At 38.7% G+C, this 23,072-nt stretch overlaps 1 long non-coding RNA gene across 1 annotated transcript in view; it reads left to right on the forward strand.

The window, feature by feature from the left end:
- LOC107180835 overlaps positions 1-23,072 on the forward strand; it is a 211,450-nt gene that overhangs the window by 177,283 nt on the left and 11,095 nt on the right. Inside the window, exon 2 of the long non-coding RNA XR_001511570.2 lies at positions 5,890-5,927. This is a non-coding gene — a long non-coding RNA (uncharacterized LOC107180835). The remainder of the gene's footprint in view (positions 1-5,889; positions 5,928-23,072) is intronic.

The following is a 23,072-nucleotide window of genomic DNA, read 5'->3' on the forward strand; positions in this document are numbered from 1 at the left end:
GCTTCAGGAAAGAACGCCCCTCAGACTGCAAATGAGAAACTCCCTGCAGCAGCTCCAGGGCCTGCTAGGAAGAGCTAACAGAGATGTAACATTCTGGATTGTTTTTATTCTCCTCTCTGCAGGTGAGGAAAACTCTTTCTGGCTCCAAGTTAAAAACACACTCCAATACCACAGGAACTAAGATGAGTTCTCAATTTTCTGTTCTCAGTCCTCACTGATGGACTGGGCCCAAGGCTGGGGCCTTTCCCAGCTCCCAGCTCCCAGGGATTTTCAGATCCCTGAAAATCTGCCCTATCAGTGGTAGAGCAAGCTGTCAATAAACCCCAAATTGACCCCAATATTAGGAGGAGAAAATTGTATCTATTTCTTTTAAAATGCATCTTCAATCCTTACAGTCTTAAAGTCATGTCCAGGGTGAGACTGGAACATGTCATGTCTGTTTCTACCTTTCTTATAATATTTATGATTGACTTGCCCTCTGTCTGTTGTCAATGATGGATGATGCCCTGCCTTCACCACCTACAGTTCTGTTAGCAGTCACTTTGGATATTCAGTTCACTTAAAAACAGTTAAGTAAATCATGGGTTTTCCAAAAGAGGGACAGTGTGGTGAGATGAATCAGTCCTTGGTCTACTTAACATAATTTATGTGTCTACCAATCTGGGACCTATCAATTTTTCATCCTTTGGTATTGATGTGTTTTTCATTTGGAACATCACATTTTTTTTTTAAAAATGTTAATTTATCTTTTGAGAGAGAGAGAGTGCAAGCAGGGGAGGGGCAGAGAGAGAGAGAGAGAGGAAGAGAGAATCACCAGCAGGCTCTATGCTGTCAGCACAGAATCTGACATGGGGCTTGAAACCACGAACCACGAGATCCTAACCTGAGCTGAAATCAAGAGTGGGACACTTGACCCACTGATGCCCCCAGAACATCACATTTAAAGGAATATATTGTTTACAGCAGTAAAAGATTACTATTTAACTTCTGTGACCCTTGTCCATAAAAGTGGAGGAACTTTACCTGTTTTAGCTTCTTACATGTGATAGACATAGAGGAATAAACCAATTGTTCTGAAGCATTCAGTAAATGTGGTAAAATCACACACAGTGTGTAAGCTTCCCATAATTTATCAATGCATTCTAGCTCCTAGGATCCTGTGTCATTAATGAATCATTCAGAGCTGCTGAGTCTAGCAAAGAATTCATAACTGATAGAATCTGGAGATAAAAATGACTAACATAGGGGCACCTGAGTGGCTCAGTCGGTTGAGCATCTGACTTTGGCTTAGGTCATGATCTCACGGTCCGTGAGTTTGAGTCCCACGTCGGGCTCTGTGCTGACAGCTCAGAGCCTGGAGCCTGCTTCGGATTCTGTGTCTCCCTCTCTCTCTGCCCCTCCCCCACTCATGCTCTGTCTCTGTCTCAGAAATAAATAAACATTAAAAAAAAAAGGAATTTAAAAAAATGACTAAAATAAAATGCAGGTGGATAAACAAGGAATTAGACAGTGGAGCGAGCCTCTCACTCATCTTCTGAGGAGCTGGAGAGTCTTCTTGGGGGAATCCATAGTTCTACCTCTGATTGAGTTCAGTTCATGCATCTCTGAGGTCCTAGTCCAGGGTTACAATTCAAGTTATCTGGGTGGTTAAGTTTAGTGAATGCTTTTTCCTCAAGTCCTGAAGGACATAGGCAATTATAATGTGAAAGACATGTTAGCATTTTCATACTTTTTTGTGCATATCCAGTGGTTTTTCATGTCATATGACTCGTTTGTGTCTGAGTTAAGTATTTGAGTCAGGACTGTTGCTGAGGGTACCAGTGTATCTTAAGTTCATTTTTGGGATGAGAAAGTGGATTTAAATCCATTTCCAGTAACACAAGAGAAACAGTGCCCGACAAATTTCTGACTGGAGAAAATAGTTGTGGGGCAGTTATTAATTTGAAAGAGCTGGCAGAGAGCCAGAGGAAGAAACTTTGTGGAGGACAAGACTCAACAAAAGGAAGTTCCAAAATTATTTAAAATTTGTTTTAAAGCAAAAGAGAACTAGAGATGAAATATTTAAAATGTAATAGTAATGAGAATGGTAACAATTTGAGCTTATGCTTCTATCCTGGGAGTTTACTTTGCAAAAGGGACCACTCTCCATTGTTCGTGCTCTGTTGTTTGGAAAACAATGTGCATCTTAAAAAATGGATATGACTGCTCATATGATTGATGGACCTAGTTGTTATGGTCCGCTGTAGAAGGAATAAGTCATAGACTTGAGCAATTTTTTGCTTTCTGATGAAGTGATAGAAAAGACCATATATTGGCTTAAAGATTTTGCAAATTAAATTCTGAATTAGCACTATGGCAGAATTTATGTGTGACATGAAAACCGACATTTCCAAAGAGTGGAAGTGATTCAGAGGATTATGTTTACGATTGTGGAAGCAACCGTCAAATGTAATTAAAGAAGCCAAGTGTCCTAGTGACTAAGGGCATAAATGAGATTTATGGAATGCCGAGATCCCTGGCATTGCTTCACCGAACTCAGCCTTTAGGGAAATAGCATTAAACACTCTGAATGTTGTAAAGATACTCCAACAGTAGGTAATTCACCTACCACCTCCAAAGCCAGTCATCTAGGTTATATTTAAAATCACAGCCTTCCAGGTTGTGCAATAAATTCACCTAAGCCCATAAATTGTTGATTTTATATAGAATGAATACAGAGTTGGTCTTTATTTCCAGGGCTGGATATCTGTAGGGGACTCTTCCTTTTCCAGTAACCAGAGGGAATGTTTGCCTGCAAAGGAAAGAAGGATGGTAGAGTTAACCTGAAACCTTATGATGAAGGCTCATTTATTTTGATATGAGTTTTCACCCAAGATCTGTTGGGGCTTTGACTCTTCCTTTCTCCAGCCCTCTCTTTGCCTTTGTCCACTGTCTGTTCTCATTTCTTTTCAATATGTGGTTAATACTTCCTGCATTCTGTTAGGCCCCTCAAAGGGCAAAGGTGAAGCACAGGAGAAATATACGATCACTGACAAGACTCAGAGCTGGCTGCAGTCTCTGAGGCCCGAGTCCCACCAAGGAGGCTCCCCCTTGCTCCACACAATGAGTCTCCCGTCTCCCTTCTCTGTAGCAAGATGCTTCCACTAGCCCCCAAACCGTGCTTGCAGATCACACACAAACTACAACCCATCTTGTCACTTCCTAACAGGACAGAACTTCCATGATGCCTCTTGGACTCACTAGCTTAGTAGAAAATTACTTCCAAGCAATGTCAGCTTCCAAGAGTCTTGGGATGATAGAGGCTGTCTATATTTGAGAAGTTTTTCATAAGTAATTTTATTGAATAGAGAGAAATCATATTCTTAAGACCTCAATACAGTACATAGCATCAAGAAAGGAAAGTAGAGGGACACCTGGGTGGCTCAGTTGGTTAAGTGTCTGACTTCGGCTCAGGTCATGATCTCATGGTCGGTGAGTTTGAGTGCCACATCGGGCTCAGTGCTGACAGCTCGGAGCCTGGAGCCTGCTTCCAATTCTGTGTCTCCCTCTCTCTGCCCCTACCTTGCTCATGCTCTGTCTCTCTCTCAAAAATAAATAAGCATTAAAAAAAATTTTAAAGAAAGGAAAATGGACTTAATAGATTTAAAAGAATACCCCACATGGCTAAGGTGCTTGGTTGGGTGGGAGACTAACTGCTGTTTTATGTCTTTATTTTGTTTTAACGAAATAAAACTAAGACTTTTTTTTTGTTTTGTTTTTTAATCATGTGGGGCAGAGTCAGACCCTTTGCACATTTAGACAGCAGGCACTGTTTCTCAAGACTATAAATTCTGTATTCAGTTTAGGAAAGAGTATTTTTGATTGAGGTTAACACAGTATTTAAGTTAATGGAAAACATGCTTCCATTGCAGAGTATTTCCACCAGAATTGCTGGATTCTGTACAACAATCTGTTTCTATTTTGAAAAAAAAAAAAGTGGTGCTGTCGTATGACCTAAATATTCCTTTTCACTCTCATTTTACTCTTCTACATTCATGTGTTTCTTCTTCAGGTATATTCAGATAAATGGCATTATGAATTCAGATGTAAATATTTCCTAGTGGTATATATGTTTAATGCTTCAGAAGAAAAAAAATATTATTTTGCTTAAAGTCTAAGTTTCATTTCACTGTAAGGAGGACGAGCTCCCATTACTGCTACCCAAATGATACTGGGATTGGAAAGAGAGAAACAGAGTGTCTTAGAGAGTGACTTTGAAACCCTGTATGAATTCACGTTTTCTGAGTAACAAACCACCCCAACGGTTACAGGTTCAAAATAGTCTTTTTTCTTGAACGAATATGGTTTTCAGATAAAGGTTGGTTGATCTAGCTGGTCTTGGCTAGGCAGCTCTGTTTCAACTTGTGTCCAACTGGGCTTGGATTCTTGCTTGTGGCTAGATTTGTCAATGAGTGTTAATTCTGGGGCCCCATCTGGAGAGGCAGCAGCTACTGGTGGGGACTCTTCTCAAGGTCAACCGAAATTCAGGTAGACGAGCAGGAACATGGTTTAACCTTGGAACTGGCACACTGTTACTTCTGCCCATATATTGTTGGCCAAAGTGGGTCATATGGCTATGATTAAGATCAACAAGGTGGGAAAATTTAGGGAGAATTGCAATGTTAAGTGGTAGGGATGTGGAAACATTAAAAGGAGAACTAGGAGCCAATAATTCAATCCATCAGAAACCCCAAGTCATTCTCCTTTTCCTGCAGGTAGGAATGTTGTCATTGTGTTATCCTCTCTTCTCCTCTGGGGAAGCAAGACATAAGATGGAGACAATTGCTCTTAGTAGTGATTTGCTTTGATCTCTAGGGCACAGTTCTTCCCAGTGATTCTCAAACTTTGGTGTATGATAGGATTACTGGTGAGGTTGGTAACAATGCAGATCTGGGTCTTATTCTCCAACTTATTAAATCAGAATCACTTTGAGAGGGCCAAGTCATTTACATTTTTAGCAAGTTCCTCTGGTAATTTTGATGTGCTTTGATGTTTAAGATTCCTATCACTAGAATAAGGTTAATTGAAGTGGTCAGCCTAGGTCTTGAACTTGATGGGACCCTGGAAGTTTCACAAGTATGATAGATTGTACTACTGTTTGTAAATAACTGTCCCCCCTCCTCCACCAATTCCCCTACACATCCTTGTTCCAGGGGAGTTGGACTTAGTAATGTGATGGATTTTGGTGAATGGAATGTGGACAGATATGACATACTTCCTGTTCAAGTAAGATTTTAACCTTGTTTATGTCATTAGACTTAATGAGTTTCTGCCTCTTGAGTTTCTGCCCTCTACCATGAGAAGAATCTACCTTAGGCGGCTGTGTAGTATAGTCACTACAGCTGCCTCACTGTAATGTGAGAAAATAACTTTTAGGTGTTATAACTGGCCAAGGAGATTTCAGATTGTTTCTTACCTGGCATCATTGCAGCAAAGCTGACAAACATAGCCAATAACTAAACAAGGTAAATACCAAACTGGGACAAAAATGGGGTTCTATATTCTTTTCACATACTACCCCCAGATTTATAGATGCCTTTTAATGACTTATTTGAAGCTGTATTTAATGTTTGTTTTATCTTGACTTACAAGAAAATGCTGGCGAAGGGGAAAATTAGCTTATAAAGGGATTTAGCCAGAACCTGGAATGCTCCCAGGATTGGTCTTGATTCTGAATTTCCCCCCCTTAGGGCCTCTATCTGTTTTTCCCTGGAAGAGTAGGAGTCTTTGCTTTTTTGCTGTTTGGTTAATCAGTAGCAATAACAACTAACAATAAATACTGGTACATGCCAGGAGCTATCCTAAATACTTTCCGGGTACTAATTTGTTTACTTTTCCCAACCACTCTAGGAGGAAGAGACTATGATTCTGATTTCATGGATGGGGAGGTGACCTTACATAAACTTTATAGCTAGAAAGTCATAGCGCTGCGAAGTCTGACTTCAGAAGCTGTTCTCTTGACCACTCTGTTGTTGCTTCTAGAAGAAGTTTTCAACACATTTCCCTCCTCTTTATTTCAAACAATGTAAATACTCCTCCTAGAAAAGTAAGTTGCCTAATTTTCACCTAGAACAGAAAGATTCCAGATCTCAGAGATAAAGTGTGTGTACAATTTATTTCCTGTCTTTCTCCCTGCCCATCATTGTGGTCTAGAATACTTCTTTTTTCCACAAACTCCTTCATCAGAGAAGCAGAAATTATGGCTTTGCATTTCATTTTCACCCAGAAACCTGAAGGTAGATGATACAATTTCTAGAATAAAATATACAACACAACACATTTTTACATATTTCATGAATTCATGGCAATGAGATACAGCTTGTACTGGGTAAAGTTGCAATTTAAAAATTGTGGAAAACAATATCATCTATTTATTCAGGGCCTATTCTGAGGTATTTTACATATATTAGCTTTACTTCTAATAACAAATCTGCAGAGAAATTATTATTTTCTCTTATGGGCAAGAAGATTGAGTCTTAACAAAATTACACAACTATGTGATGAACAACAAATGAGTCAGATTTTTATGACTGCAAATTCTGTTGTCCTGGCCTCCACACCTTATCACTTCTCTTACTTTGAAGAAAGGATTTAAAATTTATTTTTTATTTAAGAGGGGGGGGGGCAGAGGGAGAACCCCAAGCAGGCTCCATGCTCAGTGCAGAGCCCAACATGGGGCTTGATCACATGACCATGGGATTATGACCTGAGTGGAAATCAAGAGTTAGAGGCTCAACTGACTGAGCCACTCAGGCGCCCCTAAGTAGGATTTAAATATAGCAAGAGAGTTCCCATTCCTAAAAAGAAGTTGCTATACTTTTTACTGCTCTTTTAATATTTGCCCAAGCCTGGGCATATATATGCTAAATCTGTGAGCAATCTGTCCTCTGCTGCTTTTAATGATTAAGTAGAGAACAGTTTCTTATCTGATTCCTCTAGCTGATGTCACTTCACGTTTCTATCCTACAAGGTATAAAACAGGAGTTTGATCCACAAAATTGTCCCCAAAATCTATGTATCTGTCACATTAATTCTTTAAAAAATTTTTTTTTGATGTTTCTTTTTGAGAGAGAGAGAATGAGTGAGCATGAACAGGGAAGAGGCAGAGAGAGAGAGAGGGAGGGAGAGAATCTTAAGCAAGGTCTGCACTGTCAGCACAGAGCCCAACACGGGGCTCGATCCTATGGGCTGTGGGTTCATGACCTGAGGGATGCTCAACTGACTGAGCCACCCAGGTGCTCCCCTATCACGTTAATTCATTGTAAGAAGACAATATCCCTGGAAGAGGGCCCTTTTGTGTTTGCTTGTCACGTTCTCTGAAGATCTATATTAGCAACATCATCTCTTTTGTAGGTATTAAGAGAATAAGAAAAGCTGTTTGAATAAACAACCATTTCAAAGAATCTTGAAATTATACTCTGAAGGAATATTACAGTTAAACACAAAAATGCATCCCATAAATGTTTTTTGGCTAAAACCACACATTTCCGTAAATATTAAAAAAAAAAAAAAGATTAAAGGCATAAGAGGAAATTGATTTCCAATCTCTTTCCATTTAAAGCCCAGACAAATGGGAACAAATGCAAAGATCCAGGGATGTTGGGAAATAATATGGACATATGAGTAAGAGTTCTCCAGGGAATCAAACCCATTAGGGTGTGTGTGTGTGTGTACACAGATTTATTATAAGTAATTAGATCCTGTGATTATGGAGGCTGGCAAGTCCACAATCTGCAGGATGGGCTGGCAAGCTGGCAACCCAGAAGAGCTGATGTTCTGTTTTTGTCCAAAAACAGGGTACAGTAGAATTTGGAAGAGCTGACACTGCAGAGGAAATCTGAAGACAGTCTGCTGGAGAAATTCTCTCTTGCTTGGGGGATGGAGTGGGGAGGGGAGCCAGTCTTTTGTTCTATTCGGGTTTTCAACTGATCGCATGAGGAAGCCGGTCTTTTGTTCTATCCAGGTTTTCAACTGATCGCATGAGGAAGCCGGTCTTTTGTTCTATCCAGGTTTTCAACTGATTAGACAGAGAGAGATTGAGCAAGTGAGTGTGGGGGGAGGAGCAGAGAGAGACGGAGGCACAGAATCCAAAGCAGGCTCCAGGCTCCGAGCTGTCAGCACAGAGCCCGACACAGTGCTCGAACTCACGAACCATGAGATCATGACCTGAGCTGAAGTTGGAAGCTTAACTGACTGAGCCACCCAGGTGTCCCCAAAACATTTTTCATAGAAACACTCATAATAATGTTTGGCCAAATATTTGGGCACCCTGTTGCCTAGCAAGTAGACACGTAAAATTAACCATCTCAGTGGGTATAAAGGGGATCCAGTCATCCATTGGTGATGTTCAGGCAGGGTGAGGCACCACAAGTTCATGGAGCAAAGCCATAGAAGAACACTTTATTAAACCTGGAAAATCAGAAAATTCTTATAATAAACACCTGCCAATCAGGTCTATCGTCAGAAGTTGTGACATAGAGTCAATCATGTCTTGTAGCACCCAAAATGCAACTGGAATATTGTTCTAAAACATATTTAAGTTCTGAACCCAAGAAATAGGAGAACTATGAAAAAAAGTTGGAACAGAATATTTTTATGTTAGGTAGACCCAATTAAGTGGCATAGCCACCAGGTAGGGATAACAGATCCTGACTAATATGATTTGAAAATTTGCTAATGACAGAATTCGAAACCGGTACCATGGTCTCCATATCCAAACCTTCCTTTAAATTTCCTTTAAATTTGAGCCTCCAACATAGTGTCTACAGAAAGGGCATTCCAGGTCATGAGAAAAATTGCCCTTTTCCAGATTTTATTTCCTTCTTACTGTCTTAGTTTAAGAAATCACTGTAAATGGAGAAGACGTCCTAATGAATTCTTGCAGGAAATTACTCCAAAATTGTTTGAGATCATTAGTTATTCAGTAGGTGAGCATCTTTCACCTTAGGAAAACTTAGAATTAAACATTGAAATATTCAGTAGGGCCAAATCTATAGTATCAATAATTTATGTGCTGCATTTGAGATACTCTATTACATTGGTATCATAAGTATTTATATTAGCTAAGAGAATTTGATTTATGTTAGTCAGGATGGGCTTGGTTAGGTTAGGATCACAAATAACCCCCAAACTGAAGAGACTTAGAAGTTTTTCTCTGCTCATGATGTGTGTTCCTCAAGGACAGGCAGGAAAATATGCTTTAAAAAATTAAATTAATTTTATATATTTTTTCTAGTTTTACTGAGATATAATTGACCTATAACATTGTGTACGTTTAATGAGTACATGATTTGATACATATGTATATTGTGAAAGGATTGCCACAAGGAGGTTAGTTAATATCCATCACCTCACACAATTACTATTTTTTGTGTGTGATGAGAACATTCAAGATTTACTCTCTTCATAACTTTCAAGTATGTAATAAAGTGTTGTTAACTATGGTCACCATGCTGTGCACTATATGCCCAGAACTTACTCATCTTATAACTGGAAGTTCGTACCCTTTGACCAGCATCTCCCCATTTCCCCCACCCCTAAGCCCCCTATAATCATCATTGTGTTCTCTATTTCTAAACAGAGAGGCTTTTTAAGATTCCACATATAAGAGAGAACACATGGTATTTGTCTTTTATGTCTGACTAATTTCACTTAGCATAATGCCCTTAAGGTCCATCCATGTTGTTGCAAAAGGCGGGATAGGAAAATATGGTCATACTGTCCTCATCAGGGACTGAGACTGATGGAGTCACCACCATCTGGTGGAATGCTGATAAATGTTTCTGGGGAAGAGAATATAGCACTGGCTCTTGAAGTTTTCTGACCACAAAGCAACACATGTTGCTTCTGCTCATATTTTATTGGCCACAACAAGTCACATGGCCAGACCTAACTTCAAAGCACATTCTTACCATGAATCTGGAAGGAAGGAATGTGAATTATTGGTTATTAGTCTTAATGCCAACCATCAGTCATTAAAATAACATTAGATAAGGATTCTAATTTAAAATGTGTAACCTGTATAATCAATTTAGATTTGTGGTTTTAAGGTCAAAGATCAAAGTTTATGAATAGTATTGTAATATTCAAGAGAACTTGATGTCCAGGGCACCTGGGTGGCTCAGTCAGTTTAAGCATCTGACTTCGGTTCACCTCATGTTCGTATGGTTTGTGAGTTCAAGCCTTGTGTTGGGCTCTGTGCTGACAGTTCAGAGCCTGGAGCCTGCTTCGGATTCTGTGCCTTCCTCTCTCTCTCTGCCCCTCCCTGGCTCTTCCTTTCTCTGTCTCTCTGTCTCTCTGTGTCAAAAATAAATAAACATTAAAAAAATTAAAAAAAAAAAAGAGAACTCGATGTCCATCATATGATTTTAAGTTTATTATATGTAGAATTGCTTAAACATATGAAACATTTTGAATTTTTTGTAGGTTGGACAATTAAGTATCCAAACAAACAAATGCAATTAAAAATATTTAGGGGAGCTTGGGTGGATCAGTTGATTGAGCATCTGACTCTTGATTTCGGCTCAGATCATGATCTCAGGGTCGTGGGATCGAGCCCCTCATCAGGCTCTGCACTGAGCATGGAACCAGCTTGAGATTCTCTCTCTCTCTCTCTCTCTCTCTCTCTCTCTCCCCCCCCCGACCCTCTCCCCTTTATATACTCTGTCTCTCTCTCTAAAAAATAATTTAAAGAAACTTAAACTAAGTTTTTACGTGTGTTTATAAATTAATCTCAGTCTCTTGAGAAGTAACCATTACTGTTTTTTTGAGTTATTAATGGAATAATAAGTTATGTCTGTTGCATTTAAAAGTATAAGAATGATTTGGGGGGCACCTGGGGGGCTCAGTCGGTTGAGCATCTGACTCTTGATTTCGGCTCCAGACATGATCTTGCAGTTTGTGGGATTGAGTCCTGCATCTGGCTCTGTGCTGACAGTGAGGAGCCTGCTTGGGATTCTCATTCTGGCCCTCCCTTCCTTCTCAAAATAGAAAAAATTAAAAAAAAATAAAAGAATGGATTAGGTTTATGCATTTATTACTCAAACAAATAAATATTAATTTTTAAAACCAAAGTAAACTTTTGAAACAAAGCTATCCTTTTTGGGTATCAAATTCTCACATTTAATACTAGTAAGTGCTATTATAGGCTTCCTTTATTTTCCTTTCTGAGTACCTAAGCCTGTGAAATGATTATTGTTAACTAAAAACATATATCACAACAGAGGAAGACCTGAAGATGTGGTTGGCTAGATTACTAACAGAATGATTATCTTTTCTCTTTAGCGTATGTAAATAAAATTTTAAAAAAAGAGAAGGTTTTAGGAGAAAAAAATATCATGTTTTCAGTATTCCCTAATGTCTCTCTTTTACAAGAATAATTGCAGTACAGGTTAAGTTGATGGCAGTTAGTGTAGGTAAAGTACTCACTGGAATTGGACGTGGGTAGAAAAGGAAGAAAAATACGGTATGTGATGAAATCCACTGCTTAAAAGTATGGGCCTATGTAATGGTTTACCTCTGATGAGTAAGAGCAAGTAAGATACTCAAAAACATATGACACAATTTGTGTAATGTGTGTACATATATTTATTTATGGCTTCATCTGAACCACAAAAGAAATTGTAATGACTTTGCAAAGACCACAAATCTTTTGCATACAAGTCTAAGTGTCTATTCCATGTGGCTTAAGAATATGTGTAAAGCTCCCATATGGGAAAAAGATCTTCTGATACTCAAACAAACAAAGAATCAAGCATCAAAGAACCTACTGAAAAGTTTGACAAATATTGACAAATATCACAAAACTTTGAATTCCAGTTTTAATGACTACATATTTTGCATTATCCTTTATCATTTTATATTAGAGCTGTTCAGAACTCCTTCCAAAGGCTGTGGGATTTAATATATGATTATACTGTATGTACAATGCATACGTGTGTGTGTGTGTATATATCAACATTCATTTCAGTTTGCTCCAATTTACGTATCCTATTAGATGCTCCAGTGATTGGCTGTTGCCCTCACAGTGAAACTAAAGAGATATCAGCTCTCTTGAAGTAAATTCCAGAACTTTAGAACAATGATTATATATTTGATTTATACAGTTTATTTCTCCTAAAGTGTTTATTTTAAATTAACTCCACATTGAAATGAGCAATTACACTAATGGCTGACCAGGCTAGTTAGGCTGACTTTGCCTTAATGTCATTGACAGTAACAAGGAAAGAAAGAAAGACAGAAAGAAAGACAGAAAAAGAAAGAAAGAAAGAAAGAAAGAAAGAAAGAAAGAAAGAAAAGGAAGGATGGAAGGAAGGAAGGTAAAAAGGAAGGAAGAAGCAAGAAAGAAAAGAAAGAAGGAAAACAAGGAAAGAAAAGGAGATAACAAAAGGAAGAACAAAAAGACTGACTTAAGAAACCAATATTGCATTAAACTTGGGTCAGCGCGTAACGTTGAACTCGGCTCTTCTTTCTCCTGGGATACTATGATGTGATACTCGGGGTCCATATATTGCCACAGATCCCCTTCATTTGCATGTGGCACTTCACAAGTCTCAGACCATGGCCCACAGGCTAGATTTGGCCCATTACAGTGTTTCATTTGGCTTGTGCAGTGTTTAAAAGAATTTTGAGCCAACATATTGAAATTAGAAGCTTTCACGTAAAAATCCAGATTTCTGCCATCTCTCAAGAAACTAGGAGATCTGGAAACACTGGACGCCCATGACCACATTGCAGTCTATGGATGGCTGGGTGTCTGTTGCCCTCTTTAGACAGATCTGTGTTCTCCACGGTCCCCACCAGTTCCTCCTCCTTCACAACACCGAGGGTGTCCATTCCCAGTTACTCTTCTTGCTCTGTTTCTCTTTTAGTAGAAAATAGTTCTAACGATGTCTTTATAAAAAAGTAGGTAAAAAATATGGCAGTATGGTAACAAATGTGAATTTATATCTTTAAATTAGATTGTTCTTTGTGGGTTCTCTTCTTATTTTCTCTCTCCTACACTGAGAGCCAATTTCTTTTTCTTATCTTCCACTGAAGTTGAAACAGTGATCTGAGAAACTGTTGATCAGTGTAAATACCAGAAGGTTCTCAGAGGCATGTTTGCTGCTTTGCTTTTTCTCCCAGAGATCAGATAAGATTGGGCTTGGAAAAAGTAAGGGAGAGGGGAAGAATGGAGAGCAAGTAGGAGAGGGTACAGTTTTGGCTCTAAGCTTTTAAGCCCTCTGGAGGGGGCTTGGGGGTGTTGGGAACCTGCACTGTGCAGGCCACCTTTAGTTTGCCCTGTTAGGCTCTGCCAGCAGAAGGAGCAAGATAGAGACAGCAAGGCTGGAGGAGGCTGAAGGGGCTTGCTGCTTCTTGGTTTCTGTGGACTTGTTTCCTGGAAGTTCTTGTGAGCATCGCCCTACCAATAGTCCTTCACCTGGGCAGCAGCAAATCCTTTATGACATGGCGGCTGAATGGGGTCTTCAGATTTTCCCGTACTTACCAAACCAGCTTCACGTGTGACACTTTCCTTTCACCCCTCATTGCCTTCTTCAGAGGACTAACTTCCAGCTCATGGGGGCCTCTCCTGCAGGCTTCTAAGTTTAAATATTCTGGAGTTTTTCTTTTGTTTCCTCAGCTCTAAGGAAGGAAGCTGCTTCCTACAGTTGCTACTTTTGTGATGCCTTAGATCTTCCGTTTTTTCTCTACTTAAAAAATTTACTGGGGCGCCTGCGTGGCTCAGTGGGTTGAGCGTCCGACTCTTGATTTCGGCTCAGGTCATGATCCCAGGGTTGTGGGATCAAGCTTTGTGTCAGGCTCCGTGCTGAGTGTGGAGCCTGCTTAAAGTTCTCTCTATCTCTCCCCCTCCCCTGCACCATCCCTGCCTCTCTCTCTGCCCCTCTGCCAGGCTCATGCTCTCTCTCTCAAAAAAAAAAAAAAAAAAAGAAAAGAAAAAAAAAGGAAAATAGGGAGAATTTTGAGTTCAAGAAGGCAATAAAAACAAGTAAAAGCCATAAAGATTCTCTGAGAAGAAATGAAATTATAATTATTCACAGATGTTATTAAATATTCCAAGAGCCTAATGATAAGTTATGAGAATTAATTTGACAATTTAGCAAAGGTGTTATAACTTAGCTCAATCAATTTTATTTTATATCCAGGAATAAAACAAATGAAAGATAAAAAGTTATACCATTTACAATAATATAAAAATATCAAATACCTAGGAATAAGTCTATCAGAAGATGTGCAAAACCTCTACACTGTAACACAACATTTGAGAAACATTTGGAAATCATCTAAATAAATGGAAAGATATACTACATTCAATATTTCAATTCTCCCCAAACTGATTTAGATTCAGTGTCCTCCCAATAAAAACCCCATCACTTTTTTATGTGCTTGCACTTATGTGTGTGTAACCTGATTGGATAATTCCAAAGTTATACGAGAATGCAGAACACTGAGATAAATGAGATGAAGATATATAAGGTTGATGATTATGAAGATGATAACATTGAGGATGAATGAGGACTCAAGATTAGATATCAAAATTTGAGTAATTCAGAGAGTGGATTGTGAAAGATGTTATCCTCTGAGCTGAGCTTGAGATGTTCTATTACCTCTTTCTATTTTGTTAGAAATATACGAAAGAGTCTTCAAGTCCAGTCTGGTCAGTCTCCATTATAATGCAATGTTGAATCTAAGGGACATGAATATGGAAGAGAATCCTGCATCCACATAATCTCTTTGGTTTCTCCATTTCTTCTTGAACAGAGAATATGGCAGTGAGCTTCTAACTTCTTTTGCCATTTATTTTGACAATGATAGAGGCATTGAAAAAATGGAAATGAGCAAATGCTACCAAAATCAATATTAAATTCTGAAATAAAAAAATACATTTTGAACACTATGGATTGATGAGCTTGATTATCATTTGGGGATGAAATGCTCCGACAGATTAATTGAAAGATACCCTCTGAGCCCTTTGAAAAAGCAGAAGTGCTTGCTGTGATTCTGAATTCACTTAGAATAAGGGCCGTCAAATTCCCCAAATTCCTTTGTTTAATAAAGTGCACAGGTTGATTGATGAGAAAAGCGTTACAGACATCCCAGCCTGTTATGTTTATGTGCAGCAGATGTTTGAGATTATGTCTACTCAAACTGTTGATGTGCTTAGGAAACACAGGGTTAACTCGGACTTTGGAGCTTTAGCAAATGTAATAGATGACAGAATCAACATCTAGAGCCAGGTTGAAATAAAGGGCTAAGTTTAAGAAGATGAAGTGTAATAGGGATTAATGGAAACTGTTACAGTGAGTTTAAAGTCAACTAACCAAATATGGAATGAACAACTTGTGCCTTAATTTATATGTAAAAAAAAGGACTAGAGTTTTTTGTCAATTATGAACTCATGACAAGTCAATGATCTAATATGTCTGCTTAAAACCTAATTCAGTCTTAGGATTCATAAATCGATAGATGGGCCACATTGACAAGGAGGTGACAGGTAGAGAGTAATAATAGCCCACCGGCCAAATCTCACCTCATTCATCTCACTTTATTGGGATGTCACACTTGGAAGGTGACACTGATGAACTGAAACCTTTTCAAGGAAAGACACACAAACTAAAGAAGGGGTTGAAACCTAAATAATATTTAAAAAACTATATATGTTTAGCTTGGAGGAAAGAGGACTTGGTGTCGTTTGGGAAGTTCTTATCAAATAGAAAAGTATTTTTTCCCCAGTTTTCCAGGAGATAAAATTAGGAATAATGGGAGGTGGATGTACGTGTCTCCTCTATGGATGGAAAAGTTTGCAGCCATTAGAAATGTCCAAAAATTGAAAGGTTACTGTAGAGACTCTGGTTTCAAAGTGTTTGGGTTGTGAATAGTATGCCTGCAATATAATTTTTCTTGTAAGTCCTGTTATTTTAGTGCTAGAGCCAAATTCTTTACTGAGATTAGTTGGTATTTGTATATACAATCTATATTTGACATGCAATTTATTTTTTGGAATCATGAACATAATTTTAAGCATCTTACACTTTCTAGGATTTTTGTACATAGCACACACAGTGAGAAATAGCCTAACTCTAAGAACTACTGTTCATAAAGCTGGTGTCCCCATTTACTCAAAATTTGAGGTAGCTTAAGAGTTAATTTAATTCACTTACATTTTGTGTTGGCATTTTCCCCCTTTCATGCATGCATGTTACACAGTTAGTAGCCCTAGGGTAAAGAGCCATTTTAATCCAAGTCTATCTAGGAAGCTTGGCCTAACATAACGTCATTTATGGTTAAGAAAGATCATTGTTGTGCTAAGTAATTTTTTGTGGTTGGCAGCTTTAAAGGTTGGGATTGCTGGCTGCCTTTTGAATATTATATCATAAGTATGGATGAATTGCAGTACAAACATTAAAAACCTTCAGTATGCTTTGTCCAAATAAAAGAATAACCATCCAAGTTATGAAGAGATACATCCCAAGTATTCTGACTTCCACAGATTTTTTTTGGTCTTTTCTCTCCAGTTATAATTTTTCATGGTGTTGTAGCCTGCCAGTGTCAACAAATTTGTGTTTTCTGGTGGGATAATTGAGTTGAGATTTTTCTCCTCTGACATGAAGTCAGAGCATTAAGTTACAAACCTATGGGTTAGATCTTTGTAGTAGGAAAGCCAAGTCCTCCCCGAAGTCACTCCTGGCATGATTTAGATACAATAAGACTGCTGCCTTTTGGGATAAACAGTTAATTTCCTATTATTCAGGAGCTGGTCTTGCAACTTGTATATAATTCAGATCTTTAGCCTTTCTTTTTCTTAGATTTTGCTGCCAACTCTTTATGGCTTAACCACCTTTCTGTGTCTTTATATTTAGACTATTTAAGCAGGAACAAGAAATTGATCACTTAAGTTTGGAAATTTCAGCTAATGTTTGTTTTAGAATATTTATGAAATACGCAACCGTATATATACATGGGTATGAAAACAGTTTAATAAATTGTTGAACATCAGGAAAGGTCATCAGCCAGAAATGGTTATTTATCCATGTCTCTTAGAATGAATACTGATAAAAGCTACTATTTGTTGAGCACTTACTGTAAGCTAGACATTTCACTTTGCAAATCCTTACAGTTGTCTTAGAAGACAGGTTTTCTTATTTTTTCAGTTGGGGAAATTAAGATCCAGAGAGGCATGTAATTGATCAGAGGTCATACGACGGTCAAATAGGAGAGCTGGAGTTTGAACCCAGGTCTTTCCTACACTGAAGACCTTGTACCACATTGTCTCTGGACAATGGGCTTATCTTGCTTTGTGTTTTAAAGAATTGACAGTGACATGGACTTTTCGTCTGTCTTCTCTTTCGTTGAATGGTTAGCCTGTCTTTGGTTATATGAAGGATAGTTGCATTAGTTTAGGTGGAAGCATTATGTCACTGTCTTTATTTGGAAGTTAAAGATGGTTATAGTACTAGGATGGATGCTGAGGTAATGAGTTAACAAGGTAATTGTATGGACTGTGCTTGGTTGATTTCAGCTTGGCACCATCATCAACAGCCTTTGCTAAGGCAGAGAATCATTTCTCTAAATCCCCTTTCCTGAGCAGTGCTGGGTTAGGATCTGCCATTGAGAGGAATGTAAGTGACATTTAGAAGGTGGAAGTGAATGGAAGCTGTTACCTTGAGGAGATCCCGATGGTTAGATGAAGCTGGCATCTAGGCTTCCCACAAGCTCCCACTTAGTGGTTCTGGCACTTCCTCGGACTTCCCCAGACCGTGATTTCTCTAGGTTGTGGCAGAGAAAGTGGTTTCCAGATCTCTCCAAAGGTCCCATTTCATGGTTGTGGCAGCTTCTTAAACTACCCAGGAATAAATGGCTTTTCCCTTCTCTAGTTAAAAGATGCTCCAGTGACCAGCTTCTGAAACCTTCACTGTTGCATCCTCTCATATTTATGTACCCTTAATTTCTATATTCTATCTGTTTTCCCCATAATGCTGATATTGACTTTGTTTCCCTGACCAAACCCAGACTGGTATATAAGATGTGACATTTCATAAATTTAAATAGAATGCAATCATGCATTAATTTTCCATTTTGATTTAGTGCTGAGATAGGATAAATAGAAATAAGAAATTGGAAGCAGCTGAAAGTTTAGAAGAAGCTAGTGTTAAAAAAAATGTTTGCTGGGTGCCTGGGTGGCTCAGTTGGTTAAGCATCCGATCTCAGCTCAGTTCACGATCTTGTGGTCCGTGAGTTCAAGCCCTGTGTCAGGCTCTATGCCAAGAACTTAGAGCCTGGAGCCTGCTTTGGATTCTGTGTCTCCCTCTCTCTCCCTGCCTCTCCCCCACTCATGCTCTGTCTCTCAAAAATAAATAAATGTTAAAAAAATTAAAAAATTACTAATTGTAATTATTCCTTATATAAAAGTACTATTTCATAGCATGGATATAGTATTCAATTTTGTTTTATTCAGAAAACATTCTTTGAGTATCTACTACATAAAGCCTGAGCTGGATGTGCTGCAAAATCTATAGAGAATAGATACTAATTGAGGGTTTTTGATGAGTTGGACGCTCAAATCTTGCATTCTCAATGCAACCCCGTCAGGTAGATATTATTATCCTTATCCTACAGATGGAAAATTCAAGCCGGGATTGAATAGGAAACCTGGCAGAGGTCACGAAGTGTTTGAATACTTGGGCTGCTATTCTGATCTGTCTGATTTCAAATCTCCACTCTTCTATCCACTGGTCTGAGCTGCTTCCTGCCCCCAAGGAGTTTTTAATTCAATTGAGATGGATTTGGAAAAGAAAATGTATTCCCTACCATCCTTGATGAATTCAAATGGATTATTTTAAGAACTACTTAGGGTCAAATTCACTTTTTTCTTATTTATAGCAAATTTTTATGCATTTAGACACTATTATGGTTACAAGCAATTGCAGCAAACCAAATAGTTTTCATTCATTCATTTTTCTCCCTAAGCTGGTTTGTCAAAAACAAATTCCAAATGAAGAACTTATTGTACTTATTGAAACTGGTGAAAAATAGAAAAGACAAATAGCAGAAGGCAAGAAACTTGAGTGTTCCATAACATGGAACATCTGACATAATATTTCAATAGAAAAAGAAATATATTTCTAAGATATATTAGGTACAAAATATGCCCTAGGCACACCTAGTGTAATTTTTTGAGAGAGAGAGAGAGAGAGACAGTACAAGCAGGAGAGGGGCACAGAGAGAGACAGTGTGTGCGTGCGTGTGTGTGTGTGTGTGTGTGTGTGTGTGAGAGAGAGAGAGAGAGAGAGAGAGAGAGAGAGAGAGAGGGAGAGAGAGAAAGAGAAAGAGAGAGAGAGAGAGAGAGGGAGAGAGGGAGAGAATCCCAAGCAGGCTCCATACTGTCAGCTCAGAGCCCGATGTGGGACTCCATCTCATGAACTGTGAGATCATGACCTGAGCCAAAGTCAAGAGTCGGACGCTTAACTGACTGAGCCACCCAGGTGCCAGCGTAATTTTTTTTTTTAATAGTACCTGTTTAATGGTCTTAAAGTTTTGGGCTAATACTTGAAGTCAAACTGAATTAGCTTCCAGGTGAGTTCAATCAACTTTAGAGATGGATATTTAGGCAGTGTGGAGTGAGTGGTGGAAGAAAAGATAACATTTTCACAGGTACATATCTTTTACATGCCTGGACAAAATAGCTACTCAAGTAAGCAGTTGGAAGTTGGCTTTTATATACAGTGCTTCTCATCCTTGGCGTAAGGGATTCCAGGCAGCCACACTTGTGTTTCAGAGAACTGGCCTAATATAGTGACCTAATGTGCAGAGCCACGTCTCCTCAAATTGGGCACTTTATACTAAAACTATGAATTGCAAACAGATTTCATTTACCTGTTCCAAGTCAATACCTATAGCCAAGTTTTGGTTTGGGCAGCACTGGGATTCTAGGAAGATGGGAGGTAAAGAAATGTGTTAACATGTGTACATTACATTCCTTCTAAATAGATGCAGGTTGGTCTTGGTAAGTTCTACTTGAGAAAGCACCTGCTCAGAAACCATTCTCATGTTTTCATTGATTTGGATGAAAAAGAAAAAAGTTCTATGGATCTCTAACTTTTGTTTATATTCTACAAACAGATTCTCATTTGTCTGAGGCTAACCTTCAGTCTCCTTCCCTTCCAAAGTGAGTAACTAAACAGTGAAAGAAAATGCTGGATACTAGCATGGAAGCCTTAAGTGGACACATCCACTTTTCAGAGTGTTTGGACAGAGATTACACCTATTTACACAAATTGGTTCTCTTAGAAATTATTCAATTAATGACTTTTAACAACATGGATCACGATAGATAGCTACGTCAGTGCTCTCTCATTATAAGACCTTGTTCTGATTTCCTTATAACAAGGAAGCAGTGAGACTATTGCAGCCTTCTGTGACTCAAACTTACATGTTTTCTCAGACTTGCGTTTGATTCTCCTCTTCATGGTTGCTCTACTTTCTGCTCTTGATAATTGCTCTTTCTGCTAATGGCTTTCAAGTACCATTCATTAGTCAACAACAGTTTCGGTTGGTGAATACAGTTTGGATGTAGGTCAATATCTGGGCTTGTTTTATCTTACTGGTCTTTCTGATTTATTTTTTTTTTATTAAAAAAAATTTTTTTTTAATGTTTATTTTTGAGACAGAGAGAGACAGAGCATGAACGGGGGAGGGTCAGAGAGAGAGGGAGACACAGAATCTGAAACAGGCTCCAGGCTCTGAGCTGTCAGCACAGAGCCCGACGCGGGGCTCGAACTCACAGATCGTGAGATCATGACCTGAGCCGAAGTCGGACGCTTAACCGACCAAGCCACCCAGGCACCCCTGGTCTTTCTGATTTAAAGCTACGACCCTAAGGGACAAGCTGGCTTGAACTTTTTCTTTTTCTTTCTTTTTTAAAATTAAAACCCAAGTTAGTTAACATGTAGTGTAATAATGAGTTCGGGAATATAATTTAGTGATTCATCACTTACACGTAACACCCAGTGCACATGCCAACAAGTGCCCTCCTTAATCGCCCATTTAGCCCATCCCCCTCATTCAGCACCCCACCAGCAAACCTCAGTTTGTTCTCTGTATTTAAGAGTCTTTTATAGTTGTTTCCCTGTCTGTTTTTATCTTAGTTTGCTTCCCTTCCCCTATGTTCATCTGTTTTGTTTCTTAAATTCCACTTATGAGTGAAATCATGATATTTGTCTTTCTCTGACTTATTTCACTTAGCATAATACTCTCTAGTTCCATCCACATTGTTGCAAATGGTAAGGTTTTATTCTTTTTGATCATCAAGTAATATTCCATTGTATATGTATCCCACACCTTCTTTATCTATTCATTGGTTGATGGACATTTGGGCTCTCTTTCCATACTTTGTTGTGGATAGTGCTATTATAAACATTGGGGTGCATGTGCCCCTTCAAATCAGCATTTTTGTATCCTTTGGATAAATACCTAGTAGTGCAATTGCTGGGTCATAAGGTAGTTCTATTTTTAATTTTTTGAGGAACCTCCATACTGTTCTCCATATGGTTGCACCAGTTTGCGTTCCCACCAGCAGTGCAAAAGGAGGGCTTGAACTTTTTCTTACTAATCATGGAACTAGATATATTTTCTTATGATCATTTGGGCTTGCACAGGTTTCCAATGATATCTGATTCTGTTGCTAGTATATATGAATTAGACTTAGCCCAAGCGACACTTGGGATTTTAAACCTCATTATTGTATGACTGAACTACATAAAAAGAACATTTATCAAGGGTCTGAGGTATCTGCAGAAGCAGGGATACTTTCATTTATTCATAGACAAGAAAATTATTGAATGGTAAGAAAGGTTATGCAAAAAGGGATAAATAGTTGATTGAGGACCTATTTTAGCTTGGAGGATTGAGGGAGGCCCCTGTGAGGATGGTTTATTTACAGTAAGATCTGAATGAAAAGAAGACATTAGTTATTAAAAGATTGGGAGATGAACCTTCCAGGAAGGGTGAAGTGCTTAGGCAAAGACCCTTAATTCGGATATAAGGATGATGTATTCAAGGAACAGAAAAGAAGTCTTTTCTAGCTAGAGTTTAGTGAGTGAGGGAGAGGGAGAGGGAGTCCAAGGGGACTGGAAGGGACAGATCATGCAGGGCTTTGTAAACCAGGCTAAGGGGTTTGGGTTTTATTCTGAGTGTGGTGGAAGATATTGGAAGATGTTAAATACGTGTTGTGATCCGATTTATGTTTTAAGGAGGTCACTCTGGCTTCTGTGGGAAGTATAAATTTTAGAGATAATAGCAATAGAAACAGGTAAAAGATAATGATAGGGATTCAGGTGGGGGATAATTATGGTTACTTGGACTGAGGTGATAATAGAGGAATGTGGCAAAATAGAGGAATTTGGGATGCTTGCACATGTTGAATCTCATTGATCGTGAGACTGAAATTATGCAGCCAATGCCAGTAGGAAACTGCATACCTTAGAGGACTGTCATGTGTCATTGGTGTGTTAGGCCCTGGAAGTTCTAATTCTGGTCTAGTTAGATCACATTTGGCAGTTTGGCCTTATCCTGCCTCTGTGTTTTCAAATCTATTAGAAATATGCCACCCAACCTGCTCTATTTGTAACTTTAGGTAAATTTACTGTATCACATGGGATACTTTTGGCTGTATATAGCAGGAAATCCTACGTCAAATGGACTTAAATAAAAAGGACATTTTTCCCCCCATTTCTGGTAGTTCAAGGATAAAGTGCACTCCAGTATAATGGAAAGCAGGTCAGTGGAAGCATCTAAAATTCAGATTCTTTCCATAATTCTGCTATGTCATTCTTGATCTTATAGCAGGTTCTTCTCAGGGGAGCAAGATGGTTTTCTGTGGCAACTGGGATTTCATGTTCCTTGTTAATGTCTATCAGGAGAAAAAGAGGGTATGAGCCTTTCTGTCCAATTTGATTGTGCCAGCTTAAGTCATAGGCTCATCCTGGGACCAATCATAGTTTTCTGGGCACTGATATGCATACAATTGACTTAGGGTA

The sequence above is a fragment of the Panthera tigris genome, chromosome C2, assembly GCF_018350195.1.
Source record: "Panthera tigris isolate Pti1 chromosome C2, P.tigris_Pti1_mat1.1, whole genome shotgun sequence".
Classification (NCBI taxonomy): Eukaryota; Metazoa; Chordata; class Mammalia; order Carnivora; family Felidae; genus Panthera; species Panthera tigris.